At 44.2% G+C, this 12,031-nt stretch overlaps 1 long non-coding RNA gene across 2 annotated transcripts in view; it reads right to left on the bottom strand.

Annotated features, from left to right (window-relative positions):
- The window catches only part of LOC113976853, a 118,084-nt gene that overhangs the window by 17,069 nt on the left and 88,984 nt on the right, over window positions 1-12,031 (bottom strand). For both annotated transcript variants that reach the window (XR_003537178.1, XR_003537177.1), the window contains exon 4: window positions 10,234-10,415. This is a non-coding gene — a long non-coding RNA (uncharacterized LOC113976853). The remainder of the gene's footprint in view (window positions 1-10,233; window positions 10,416-12,031) is intronic.

Here is a 12,031-nt window from a genome sequence, read left to right as displayed (position 1 = left end):
CTCGTCGAGAAGCTCATTTCTTATTCTTAACATGAAAGGAGTGGCTGTGTTAGGGGGGGAAAAAAAAGGAAAGAAAAACAACATAATGAAAAGGAAGCACACACCCATATGGAAAAAAATGGCCAAAGACGAAGCAAACTTAGTGCAAATGCTGCACAACTGTGTCACTGACAAAAACAAACTATTAATTAACCAGATGGAAACTTCAAGGTTTTCATTCCTGTGTACTCTCAGAATCTGTCCACACTTCCATGGAGGTCTCATGCTGCTCTTATCATTGTTGCAATAAGTTTTAGAATCAAGAGTAAGAGTAAATAAACTTCTAGTTAGGACTGCAATTGTAAATATTTAGCCATGTCCCTGCAAACCCACAGATGGCAACTGAGAGCAGAGTTTTTGACACAGCAGTTACAATTCCTGCAGCTCCCAAAGCACAGACAAAGCACGTGTGAACACTACCAGGATCTCTGCTTATGTAAGGAATGCAAATCTGGGGCTTTGACAGATCTACAACCCAACAGATTTGTATTAAACATACCCACACGTTCCTCTGGATTTTGTTGTGCACAGTTACTACAGCATTTGAACATCAGCAAGGGATTTGCTCCGTTTTAATGGTAAGAAACACCTGCCTAAGTACAGCAAATTGTTTCTGGATTTGTCTCAGATTAAAAAAAAAAAAAAAAAAAAGAGTAAACACTGACTTACTGCACAAGCTGGCTTGGCTGCAGTTCCAAGCTTCATGGGAAATTTAGTTTGCAACAGGTGACCACGTCCAAGATGAGGAAGACTTCACAAAGATGCTCCAAGGGTTGGAGCACCTCTGCTGTAAGGGAAGGCCAAGAGAGCTGGAGGTGTTCAGCTTGGGGAAGGGAAGGCTCTGGGGAGACCTTAGAGCCTAAAGGGGCTCCAAGAGAGCTGCAGAGGGACTTTGGACGAAGGCATGGTATGACAGGACAAGGAGGAATAGCTTTACACTCAAAGATGGTAAGTGTATTTCAGCTATTAGGAAGAAATACTTTATTGTTGGGGTGGTGAGGCACCTTACGTGGCTACGGATGAAAACATGCAGTGATTGGTCTCTAGTAGGACTTTCCAGAATAACACTGCATGTAAAGTTATTCCTTAGTAAATAAACATCATTCTGGCAGCTAAAGTAAGGCCTGTCACTTCCTGCAGCCATTCAGCTCTATTTGGGCTTCAAAAGGACCCGCTCTATTACAATAAATATTGAAAATCTACTGTGCACAACTTAATATAACTTAACAGGAGAGCAGAGCCCTTACCTTAAACATCAGCCTGACTGTACCTGGCTACAGAGAGGTCACAGCTGGGGCTGTAACTCTGCCGTAGTAATTACAAACAGGTTTGGATTAGTCATGGTGAACTATGTCCAGCCTTAGAGCAGTTATAGTAAAAGTTCCTAATAAAAGCCTTGTCAGTCAGGGCCTGATAATGATTTAAAGTTACTTTACCTTCCCACCTCATTCACTAAAATGAAAGGAACTTCAAGTTTGGGACATGTCTTTACGCTGATGCATTGCAGGTTTGTAATTCCAGCATATCCCTCATCTTCATTCCTTTTATTTGTCAGGTAACTCTTTCCTCCTGCAGCTCTTGGGTCATTTCAGCTCCTGGGGAATGTCTGCTACAAACTGCAATGATCTAGACAGACTAGAAGTCTCTGCTGTGCTTCATCTGCCTTCTCTGTGACTTTGTTAGAGCCAAAAAAACCTGCACATAATAATCGTGGTCCTACACATTTCTGGAGGAACAGCAGCAGAATGCAGCCAGCTGACCAAGGTGAGGATTACTGTTTGCTGCGTGCCCAGACACAGCGGAGCTCAGGCAGAGTAAATCATGTGCCATCCAAACCAGCTCAAAAGCAAGAGGTGTGGAGGGTCTGTGTGCTCACCTGCACACCCCACAGTCCCTGTGGCAGCACTGGCCGTTCCTCCCTCTGCATGTCTCCAGGAGGGTGGTTGTTCCCAGTCTTTCAGGTATCCTCAGAGAGCCGGCCCATAGTGCTACTCCAACTTTTCACTACATACCTACCCATGTACTCACCCCCTCCTACCTCCTCTCTCACTTGCCAGTCTAATTATCCACCCACTCACACTTTCCCTTACTCACTCCATAACCCACCCATTTATTTACATGTTTCTCATTCATCTCCCTGTTTGGTTACACAACCTGAGCCTCAAACACCTTCAAATCCACTCACCAAGAGTAACTTTGCCTCCCATGATCCGCCCGTCCTCGCCTTTCTCATCAACATCCCTACCCTGCATCCAGCTTCCCAGAGTCTGAGGGAAGGACAGCTTACTGCTCCATGTTCCCCATGTCCACGAGGTCAAGTTCTCCATGCCAAATCTCTGCTAACTCTCTCCTGCCATCCCTTCTGGATGAGCCAAACGTTTTCTTCCAACACAGTGTGGATGGATGGTTGGGAGAGGGATTGGGCAGAGCAGGTCCTGGCCCTGCCTCTCCCAGATCCAAATGTGCTGTCTGTGTCTCCAGCAGGCACCCAACACACACACACCCTGCAAAAACCATGATTTTGGAGGCTTCCAACCCAAGCCCCTCATCCTCTGGGATACTCTGAAAGGAAGAACAGAGGTAATTCTTCCAGAACCAGCAGAGAGCTGACCAGAGGGCACCTCCAAAGGGACTGGCTCACCGTGGCAACACGCCAGCTCACACTAACCACGCTGTCTCTCCCTCAGGGGGTGACAGCAAAAAAAACAACCTCCTTTGTCCTTTTTATAGCCACTGAGTGTTTGTTTGGAGGGGATACTGATCTGGCTTTTAGTGGTCCAGACTTTCGAGACAGCCGTGCTTGGGCACCCGAAGCTTCTGGTAGCGAAGACCAAGCCCTGAGGAAGAAACAACAAACAAGCAAAACCCCAAATCCCACAGAAACAAATAAAACTATAAAAAGAAACAATAGTTACGGAGTGGAGAATGTGAATGGAAAGCTGGGATGGGGGGTTGGGGAAGACTCCAGTAACTACACTGCAACTTCCACTATTTCTGTCACTAATAGAAAACTGATTTTTTCAGTGTCCCTGTAATGCCCTCTGCAGACTTGCCTGCACGCATCGCTTCCCTGCAGTTTAAATGCCGCAATAGAGCTGAAAAACACTTAAATTATATCTCCTCCATATAAAAACATTTTCATTTCCAATTCAAATTGGCCTTTTCAGGTAATTTTCAACAATTTCTCAAATGACACCAGAACAGACAACTCTTATACTACAATAAAATATGCGTCTGAGAAATCATACTATTAGCAGTTCAGTTTAAAACCTATCTTCAATCAGTAGAATTTTCCCAAATCCTGAAAAACTGAACACGAAGCACTTAAGATAAGTGATACATTTAATATTCAAGAGCACATAATACTATTCCACTCATATTTACGGGCTGTTAACACCACACAGAGAATTAGTGAGAGATGAGAACGCAGACTTGAAATAATACGGTGAAATAAAGAAATGGAAAAATTTAGGGCAAATATTAGGCAAGGAGAAATCACGCCATCAACCTTTGTGGAAAAGATTCCAGAAGATCAAAGTGGAAGGCCAAGTTCTTAGAGTATCTCTAACCATAAACTGCAGGGAGAATAAAACCACCCAAAACCACGCAGCAGAAAACATGTACTGGCAAGACGATGGTCTGGATGATCTAATGCACTTTCCATCTCTAACATCTCTGATTCCGTAATTCCGTAGGAGCTCTTAACAGAGGGCTGGCCAAATTCTGCAGCAACTCAATCATCTGATTAGTGTGTGGTAATCAAAGTGTTCAGTTAAAAGCAGGCCCTTGTAGCTGGGTGTTGTAGCCAGCGGTGCCAGCAGAGAGCCTGATGTGACTGGAAGCCGTGCAGCAATAATGACAGGGTTGTGGGGAGCTCTCCTAAACAGGCAAAACAGAATTTAAGTAATTAAAGAGACAATCATCATCTTTCCTGCAAAATGCCCGGGGTGAACTTTTGACAGCGGATTTGATAACGCAGAGTTCAACTCTGTCAATTTATGCATGCAAATAACTTCGCTCATACGTGCGAGCGAGCGCTGGGGTGGTTGGATCTATATTATACGGCATTTTTAACTATTTACTCTTGATTTGCGTGCTGAGAAAATCTCCCCTTAGGGTAAAATACCAGATTGTTCCTCAGATCATGTGCTTTGTTTGCTATTTTCAAGTTGTTAGGTAAGCACACATGCGGAGGGAAGAAAGCACAGAGGGGCATACGGCACGAGCACACCTCTGATGTTCAAAGCATGTTGTATGAGAAAAACGGACTGTAACAACAAGAAGTTGGAAAATAAAGATTGAGAGAAAAATGCAAAAGAAGAGGAAAAAAACTCCAAAGCAGAGGAGTAGAAAGCAGAGCCACGTAGGAAGATAATCCTCTCCAACATGCTGAACTGTCCTGTGCCTGCTGGAAGCTGACTGCCCAAACCATCACTGCCCTGAAACCTACTGCAGGGAAATGGCTTTGGGTGTGTTTTTGTCTTTTTTTTTTTTCCCCCCGGCCAATGGAAATTCTACCCTGACTCTGAGTAGGTGTGATCTGTGGGATTATAAACAAAGGCAAATTTGGGGGAAAGTATGAGCAGAAGAACAGTTTGTGATGCTGTTTGGAAAAGTGACAGTTTGATAAATGCCACAAGCCTGTCAGGCTCTGTTAAGTTTATTTCTATACCATTTATTTACATCAGTAAGATTCAAGGTTTAGGCTGGACATGAGGAAGAAATTTTTGATTGTGAGGGTGGTGAGGCCCTGGCACAGGCTGCACAGACGGGCTGTGGCTGCCCCATTCCTGGAAGGGTTCAAGGCCAGGTTGGATGGGGTTCTGAGCGACCTGGTCTAGTGGAAGGTGTCCCTGCCCATGGCAGAGGGGTTGGAATTAGATGGTCTTTAAGGTCCCTCCCAATCCAAACCATTCTGGGATTCTATGATCTATGACTGGAAACCTCAGTAAGGGATGGACTCCCCTTTGCTCCCACTTGATGTTATTGACCCTGTTCTTAAGTACTTTGACTCTGAACAGAAAAAAGAAATAAAAAGGAGTGCATGGACTACTCATGTTCTAAAATCCAGACACCAAAGGAAAACAGGAAAGACTTAAAAATCAACAGATTGCTTGTTTTGGAGAGCAAAGTTAAATTAGCTCTTCCTTGAGCTCCACTGTGATGAAGAGAAAGGGGAGGTGAGGTTTCCTGAACAGGCTGAACTAAACTTCACGCAGGTGTCACTGAAAGTGACAGTCTCACCTCCTCCTTCGCTTCTGGCCATGAGTTCCTGCTACCTCCCCATCAGCACTAGCAGCCAAGCCATGAGATGGAGCAGCTCTCATTTCTCAAAAGAAAAGAAACAGAGAAGAAAAATCTCTTTTTTTCCAACCAGATCAGCAAAACTGAGCTGGCTCACCCCAAGGCCATGTGGTCATCAGCGGTGACCAAGGAAGAAGCAGACTCTGAAACCACATGTGAAACCTGCAGAGCAGGTACACTCTGCTCACACTAAAATATCAACGGCAAAACGACATCCAACAACCACTGCAACCTAAAAACATGTCCACAAAAGACAATATTGTCACCTTTAAACGGTAACCCAGTGGATAAGAGCTCACCTGGGAAGCTGGGCACTTTTCCCAGGGCCGGGCACTTTTTCCTCCTGCAGATCCCACCCTCCTACAAAGTCCTTGGACCAGCAGACTTGAAGCAGAACTTGGGCTGAGGCTGCTTTCTGCCCTCCCTCTGGAGCCAGGCCAGCTCACAGAGGAATTCAAAACTCACAAAGCCATAATGAGAAAGCCCTGGAGGGCAAGTATGACTCCATGGGAAAGAGACTCCCAGGAGAAGGGGTAGAGCCCTATATTCTGGTCCCTTCTCCAGGAACTGCTCATGCCTCCTGCACTGAAGATGAGATAAAATGTATACATAGCTCCTTTTATACTAAATCTTCAAAAATACATCCTATGAGCTATGTAAACACACCTAAGAGCCAGTGAGAGCTTTGCCCTAACAGGAGAGCAGCATATTCCTACCCGTATTCTTGGAAGTATTTTTACATTTGGTGGATAAAAGCAAATCAAAGAGCAGAGCTGAGATCTTCCCAGTTATGACTCACTTCTGCCAACCTCATGTTTTGGCAATAGAACTGCACATACACTCTCACCTGAGCCTGTAATAACAGGTCATACAGGGAATTTCTGTAGCCGCCTGGGTTCTTAAAGACACAATTCAGGTGCCCAAACTCGGTTAGAAGTGAAAACTGCCTGCCAATGTCCATTTACTGCATCAGGGAATCCTTAAAGTCCCAGCATGGGATGGGCAGCACTGCCCAGAGATGTCCCAGTTTGGCAGCAGACATATATCCAGTTCTGGATGCCCCATCCCTGGAAGTGTTCAAGGCCAGGTGGGATGGAGCTCTGAGCAACCTGGTTTAGTGGAAGGTGTCCCTGCCCATGGCAGGGTGTTGGAACTGGATGAGCTTTAAGGTCCCTTCCAACCCAAACCACTCTGTGATTCTCTGATTACCATTCCAGTGGAGCGAAGGAAGAGGAAGCGCTCCTCACTCCTTTCTTCCAGGTCCAATTTTGAGCTCACCATTTCCTACACAAACTTCAGCTGCAAGCTCTGCACTTGGATAGCTACGGGCCATAAAAAAAAACCCCTGAAAAAATTTACAAAACAAACAACTGCCTGTGAACTTCCACACGGGAATCCCTCAGACATGAGTACAAATCAACACTAACAAAACACTGCTCAGACCCAAAACATCAAGGACTGTGTTGGTTTAGTACAAAACATCACACAACAAACCTGTGCATCCAATTTTGGACTGTGTTAAGTTTTTCTTTACAGGAAATTTATAGCTTGTGTTCCAAAAGCTGTTATTTATAATAAAGACTTTTTGTTGTTGTTGTTTTGTTTGTTTGCCTCGTTTTTAAAAAAAAAAATCAAGACTAATGTAAAAAGCAATATTCTGCTTCTGCAACAAAATGCTGTTAAAGTTACCTCCATGTGCTGCCTTTTTTTTTGGCTCAAGATAATAACAAAAGGCATGGAAAAATGTCACCTTCACAACATATAATTTAGTCTAGTTCAATAATACTAAGTGCTATTTTAAAAAACAAATAAATGGAGATACTGCATACTTGTCCATATTCTACAATTCTATGCAAAAAAACCCATCAGGTTTCAAACCATGATTTTTTCAATTATTTTGGGTGCAAACCACGCCTGTGCACTGCATCAATGGCAACAGCCCGTTCCCCAAAACAGGTGATTTTCAAGAGCAGCAGTTTCCCTGTCCCACAGGTGGACACACAGCAATGAGCTGAAGATCTAAGACTCCTTCTCCTCAAACAGGGCCTGCTTGGGATTTCTCAGCACATAAAACTGCTCCACTGTGAGCCCGAGGAAATCTGATCCACTGCTTCAATACAGGTTTAACAGTTAACAATTTAGGGGCAATAAAAATTTGCCACTTCCTTTCTTTTCATCTGAAGTGATAAGAAAACAATGATTTTTTTTTTTGGCTTTAAAAAAAAAAAAATTCCCTCCTGAGAACATTCTGATAAGGTTACGGTTAAATAAATGATTTTCAGGAGATATGCAGTTAATTCACAAAAATACTTGGCAAAAATCTATCTTTGAATATGTAATTCATATAACGTTCTCCTCTATTTGTTTAATTCAAGTAAAATATTTTCCTCCACCCTTTCCTTTTCATAGGGTTTTCACACCCACATAACAACCAAGTGACTCTTCCCTGACCCGGCCTCCCACGCCTTTTGGTACAACTGCTCCCTGCTCTTGAGCTCTTCTCCCAAGATCCAAAGGAAGCACTTAAGGAAAGGAAAGGAAACCCAGTACAATGCTAAACCTTCCTTTTTCTCTCTTTTTTTTTTTTTTAATTAAACCATTGGGTTTATTTGCCATTCCACAGGGATGTGTGGTGAACGGCCTTCTCTGCTCCCATTTTGGAAAACAGGGAAAAAATATCCATGAGTGCCTCACTACAGCTGCCACCCCAACTGGGTTTGAGAAGGGAAGACATCCTAGTGTCACCCACCCAGGGAGTAACAGCAGCAGAGGATTCTTCCCTTCACATAGGATGGTTAGGACACAGCACCACAAATTCCTACCGCTGGTGTTTGGAGAACCCATCACAGAGCACAATAAATTCAATAATCACTATTCCGCTTTCCCCATTTTCTAATGATCTCTGCATTCCAAACAATGTTCTGGAAATCCAAGAGCTGCAATATCCCCTATCAGCATCCTCTCTAAAGGGAAAACACAGTAACAGTGCTGGTAAAGCACTAAAGGGAAGTTAAATATCACTCCCCTCATTCCACTGGCAACTAAAAATAAATAATGACTTGCCCAAGAAGCTCCCTCTCCAAAAAATTCCTCCCAAATACAGTGACAGAATCGACAGCAGATTCAGGGACCAAGACTTCCAGACCCAGCTCCGTCAGCCAACATGATTCCTTCCAGCCAATAGTATGTTAATGATTTAGGGGTTTTTTTGAGAAACCACTAATTGATATCTTTTTTTCTTGGCATTTGCAGAGCCACTTAAAAATAACATCGTTTCTATTCTAGGCATATCTTAGGAAAAGTATCATTAGATTTAATTCCAGGGATGAACATCTGATTTTCATGTGAAATTCAACAAGCCTTGTTGATTCAGTGTAACAGGGAAATTACAGCTCAGCCGTGAGTCCAGGATGATGCACTGGCCCATCCCCTTTGCTCAGGATCAATGTCAGCAGAGGTCTGTAGGCTAAAGGTGGGAGGAAACAGCAGTTTCAAATTGTTTCTGTCACCTTGATGCAAAAAGTTTCCCCCTTCCTCCTAAACTGTGGCAGGGCAGCCAGTGCTTTCTGTAAAAGCTGCTCCAGTGAAAAAAATGAACACACCTCTTCCAAGAGCTGCTAAAGAGCTTTCTCTCAATTGCATTTAGCAAGATACCATCTAAGCACTGAAAATAAGCACATAAACTTACCGATGCATTACTGGGAGAAACATCAGAAATAAAGTTCAGGTGTTGCTCAGCCGTCAGCACCTCAGCTCCTCCCCGGCACCAAATAAATCCCACAGCAGCAGGTACCAGAACTGTCTCTCCTCTGCTCCTCACACCCGAACGCTCACAGCCGGGCTCTGAATCTGCCACCAACAAAAGAAACCACAGGAAGACTGCTTCCCTAATGCTTCAGAACTGAGTCAGTGGGTCAACAATTCCTTCGGTTTAGGAGCCAGACCAATTCCTTTAAACACCCCTTTTTCTTTTTTTTCTTTTTTTTCCTGATGGAGAAGCCAACTGTCTCCTGCCAGTGGCAGCCCATCTGCTTCCAGAACAGAACCAAGGCACTCCAAACCACCACCTCATTTTGGCACAGGCATCCGTCCTGACGCAACTCCATTTTGTCTCCCACGTCTGGGAAAAGCCATGAGAAATACTTACAATTGAAAGGCAGTCGGGAAACTGCTCCGTGTGCACCTTGCACGCTGCCGCCGGCTCGCAGCCCACGTTTCCCATCTCCCATCCCTGGGATGGAGAGGCATGAAGGAGCGCGCTCCACGTGATCCCAGACCTATCCCTGGGTCTGCCTTGTTCCGTGCAAGCACAGATTATCCTGTGTGTGCATTTCAGGAGCACTGCTTGAACAAAGAGAGAGCTCCGAAGCTGCTATCCCTGTTCCCCATCCATGACTCAAAACGTCTGGTTGGAAACTGGTTTCGTAATAACCCTTTAGTACCACCTACTCACATCACAGAGCGATTCTTGCAGCAAATGCACAGGAAATCACCAACGAGTGCCAATGGAGCTACTATTCCAAGAACTAGCTCTTTCGGTTATTCCTTCATCACTTGGAAACTGAGATGCTTTTACTTTCCCTATTGCACAGGGTATGATTTTTTTTTTTTTAAGATGAGCTTTTAACTATGATCCTGTAAAATACTTTGCTGATAAATCACCAGCTGAACACTTGCCCACTGTATTTAAAAAAAAAAAAAAAGGACAGAGAAGGAATTTCACAATAGTCATTCCAGAAAATACAGTAACTCCTTTCTGGAAATAACTCATTGGACAAATCAAGCGGGGAAAATTAATTTTTGGAGACAGTTTGCATCCTGCAGAGCACACAAAGACGGTGTCGTCAGCCACGTGCCTTTCTGACCACCAACAGCAGACCCCTGACTCACCCAACCACGAGATGAGTCGCTATGAATGATTTCCTCTTCTTCCACGCTCCCCCGGCGTGCTCTGTGCCACTGGCATATCCTGAGCCTAATCCCGACTTTGATGGAAATTCCAAAACTCATCTGGGAAGGCTGTGGCCACCAGCTAACGATGCTGCCATCTGCTCCCTCCTGCTTTGAGTCACCTGTCAGCAATACAAAAGGAAATTACTCAGCAGCAAGCACGTGGAAGCCTCTGCTACAGCCTCTCGCGTACCCCTTACGGGAATACAACATTCTGGAGCACTTGGGTCACCCTGAAAGGAAAGTGCTACGTTCTGCAGCACTCCCATTCAAAAAAGTGAGATTTGGTTTAAAATGAGGGTAAAAATAAATGCCAGGAGTGCAGAGGGAGCGTGTTTCAGCTGGGTTCTCAGTGCCAGCGTCACCGAGGCTGCCATGGAAGGGGGGACAAAAATAAAAGAAGACATTTCACAAACACGAGACCTTCACTGTGCGTGACAAGAAAAATAATTAAAACAACTGAGAGAACTAATCTGTGGCTGCTTAGGAAGTTAACTCTTCGAAGGAAGTGATTAAGAGAACAAAAGCAAAGTGTTATGTTTATCAAACAAGTAAACTTAACCCACAGAGAGGGCTTACTCCTGTGAGTAAAGGCGGAGTACTGTCACAGCCGCCCTGCAGGCATCTCTTCACACCGGGCTGGGACCTTAATGATTATTAGCCAATTATTATTTCAAACAAATAAATCTTATAAGAAGAACGAAGCACTGCTTTCCTAAAACACCAAACACTAGCAGAAAGGCAGCCACAATGTCCCATGCCTCTTTACAGAATTCCCTTGAGCTAATGCCTATTCAGGACAAAAACTCACAACTGTTTTTCTGGGAAGACCTGATTAACCACTACAGCATTCACAAATTCGGTCCAGAAACAGACATTTTTTTGTTTCATCACAGATTACGCAGCTCACGAATTCAGCCCTGTGAAACAAGGCTCCCAACTTCTCCCAAAAAATAACCGACAAACACAAGACAGTTACTGAATACGACACTCTGAATCTTCAGGAATTTCACAAAAATTAATTAATACTAAAGATCTAATTGTCTAACCTGCTTCTGCATGCAGAAAGAGCCAGACCTGGTGCCTCTACAGGGGGGGAGGGAGGCGCTTCTTGTTCCTGTTTCGTACTTGACTTTTTTCCTGCGCAGGAGATGATCTAATTATCCAACGTGTCAGTAGATTGCTTCACCCTTTCTCGTGTGTCTCCTTACATTAACATATTTTAACAATTCAGCTCATTAGGAAGGAGGCAAGGAACAAAATGGCAAATTATCCTTAAAAATCAATCACACAAAGGCAGGAGTCTTCCCATGTTTTGTCCTGTACCTATCCGAAACTCCACCAGAGCACACAACCAACAATGCTGAATGTAAACTGGCAACAAATCTTCCCAAATCCCACATCCTCAGGCTGCTCAGATGGAAATGTACCTGTTCAAGTAACAAACCTGATCGGTGAGCTCTGCCAAGGGAGGAATTTTGGGTCCTGCCCATTTAGAAGGGAAAGAAACTTCCAAATGCCAGCCCTTTATTGTTCCCAACCGTGCTGATGCTCAGCTGCAGGAACTGTTGCTGCGAGGGGGCTGATGGATCTCATGTATAATAATTGGGCATGGGTGATGAAAGCAAGCGATCAAACCACATAAGGCTGCTACCCATCGTCTCGAAATGGATCTGAAAAACCCTGAAATCCAAATATAACGTGGACAGCACCCGCATTTGCATACGTAGGATGCCAG

Source organism: Neopelma chrysocephalum, unplaced genomic scaffold (assembly GCF_003984885.1).
Source record: "Neopelma chrysocephalum unplaced genomic scaffold, ASM398488v2 Primary Assembly neopelma1_187, whole genome shotgun sequence".
NCBI classification, from domain to species: Eukaryota; Metazoa; Chordata; class Aves; order Passeriformes; family Pipridae; genus Neopelma; species Neopelma chrysocephalum.
Note: the sequence above shows the minus strand (reverse complement) of the source record. Positions and strands in the feature narration are given on the sequence as shown.